The sequence below is a fragment of the Mus caroli genome, unplaced genomic scaffold (genome assembly GCF_978045245.1).
Source record: "Mus caroli unplaced genomic scaffold, Mus_caroli_1 scaffold_6, whole genome shotgun sequence".
NCBI classification, from domain to species: domain Eukaryota; kingdom Metazoa; phylum Chordata; class Mammalia; order Rodentia; family Muridae; genus Mus; species Mus caroli.
Genome location: NW_028227261.1, coordinates 55,107,230 through 55,109,898, shown reverse-complemented (window position 1 = coordinate 55,109,898; position 2,669 = coordinate 55,107,230).

The following is a 2,669-nucleotide window of genomic DNA, read 5'->3' as shown; positions in this document are numbered from 1 at the left end:
AGCCAGAAATTCAAGGTATTAGATAGTGAGACAGCCCAGGAATCTAAGGAGCCAGAAGAAGCTTTCTCTGTGGCTTCTTAGTCTTTACAGGATCCCCCTGTCAGAGGCTCTTGGACTCAGAGGGAAGGTTGTGACAGAGAAGAACTAAGCAGCCTCTGGTCAGTGGTGGCCACCCTGTTGGCTCCAGCCCTGAGTTGACCCAAGTGTCTTCACCTTCATTAATGGTGTCAGCCAACATGGCTAGCAGGGCAAGATTGGAGGAAAGAAGGTCCCTGAAGTCCTTTTGTGCTTATTGACATAGAAACCTGTCCTAGGTGATGAGGTGGAGAAGCAGGTTATATTTCCCCAGAAATGAGGTCATGGAATTATAATGTTAAGAGAGGGTTCCCAGGTATCTCCCGAAAGTGATCAGTGGCTATTTCTGTTGGAAGGATTTTCAGTGGCTTCCATTTTCTTCAGGCCTTTCTGAATTTCCGTACTGGTGATTGACTAGAGCCCTTAGATCCTGAAGCACAGGCTTTGTTTATGACAGGGACAGGATAGGGGCAGGGCAGGGTAGGGCATGGATAGGGTTCTGTGGGTAGCAGAAGCTTGGCAGCAGGGTTTCAATATGGAGGTACTGCCTGCTGTTCTGGTGGGCCATCCTGCCCTGTGTCATAGAGAGGTCCATAAAGATGCCCAAGTAACAGGTGTATCATGTCCAGGGGAAGGAAAGCATATCACTTAAGGAAGACGTCATCTACCCCAACACCAACAATGCAGGAAGCCATCGGAATCTTTCCTGCAGCAATGTCCTGCACCATAAGCTCTTTCCTCACCAGAAACAAAGGCTTTCCAAAATCTGCCTGTGTACCCCAGGGATCAAGAAAAAAAACATGCCCATGACCCAAGCCTCAGAGCTACCCCAGAAGTCCCTGCCGGGCTCCTCAGGAGGCAGGCACCCCTGTGTCTTGAGAATATTTGTGTCAGTAAACCTGCCAATTAGAGTTAAATTTGGTCTGTTAGAGAGTACGGATTTAGGAAGTTCTTCATTCTTCTAAATTCAGGTCAGCCTGAGCGGGCCTTGCTACAGAGAGCTCCTGACACACCTGAGGCTGGCATCTTCCACTGCCGTGGAGACAAGCTAAGAGGGCACTATTCTTATTTGACTCTTCAAACAGATCTTAAAGGAAACTTTGAAGAACCAGGACACAGTGCATTGAAAAATAAAATTATTTCATATTTTTAGTCTCTCCAGAAGGCCGACAATCCCAAAGTAATACATCGCCTCAGGGGCCAGAACAAAGCATGGGCAAGTTGGTGAGATTTGTGTATTTATTAAAAACCCCAAAATAGCAAACCGGCACATAGAACACTCTCTTAGTTAGAAAAAAGATGTTTAAGAACCCCAAGGTGACTGAAAAACTTACAAAATAAATATAATTGTGAAAGACAATAAAAAAAAAAAGAACCCCAAGGTGCATTTTCATGGAAATCAATGACAACATTTCATTATGTCTGTCAAGAAAAGGGGCAGATGTAGCAAAAATGTTAGGTATGCCTTTTGTCTAATGACTATATGGGATGGATGATAAACTAATACATTTTTAGCGAGCTAAGATATGGTATGAACTAAAGAGGATGGGAATCGTTCAAAATGAAAGTGACCTCTCTGCTTCTGAATGTCGGAGCAAGCATAGACATGCCATTTCTTACACAGAAGCAAGAACACTGAAGGTTCTTTCCCTGGCAAATACCTGAGCACAATTCTTTCAATCAGGAACTCTGGTTCTAGGACCACCTCTGCTTGCACTGACTGTGCTTCCGTGACAGGTGACAGGTGACAGGTGACGACAGGTGACAGGTGACAGGTGACCATCTTCCTTAAGCATCTGTTTGCCATCAGTCTTGCATCAGCGTGTCTTCAAGTTCTCTGAGAAAATGTCAAAGATGAGTCCTCTCTGCCACACTCACAGGAGCCAGGATGATGGAAGGTTAGACATAAACAAGAAAAGGCAAAGAGCACACAACCAAAGCCAAGCAGAAGTGGCTACATGACCTCATGACCTCTTCCAAGCCAGAGTGAAGTCAATTCTCCTCCAAGCACAAATACAAATGACTTGACTGATTACGTTCCAAGGATGATAGTCAAACATTCCAAATTATCCTACAGAGAAGTAAGACTACTAATCAGGCATCAGACCCTCAGGGTGTGAGCTCCCTTGAAACAAGATCTGGATTAGCCAGGAGCCTTTCTTTACCCTTTCAGATCCAGCAGGAGAGTGTGTTAACTGAGATTATGTCAATCACCCAACAGAATAGAAGTTCCCTACCTCAAGCAAAGGCTAGTAGATAGTGAACAAGAAGGTCATGGGTGTTCATCTCCAGACGATCTCTCAGTGACCTAGATGAATGGGCTCTGCCATCTGCACCATGTGACTTTCAAGGTCTAGTACTCAGAGCAGCAGCAGGGAAACCGGAGAAATGAAGGGCTCAACCTGGAAGGGATGCACTCCACTTGCCCCCGCCTCATGCCATCCAGAGGGCAGTTATATGCCACTCAGCTTCCAGAGAGACTGGGGAAAGTGGTCTAGATAAAGGGGGAAATGGGAGCTGGGGGGGGACATTTGGGGAAATGTTTGAGTGGCAGTAGGGTGGGTTTCAATGTGACCATTATGCTTGGTATATCT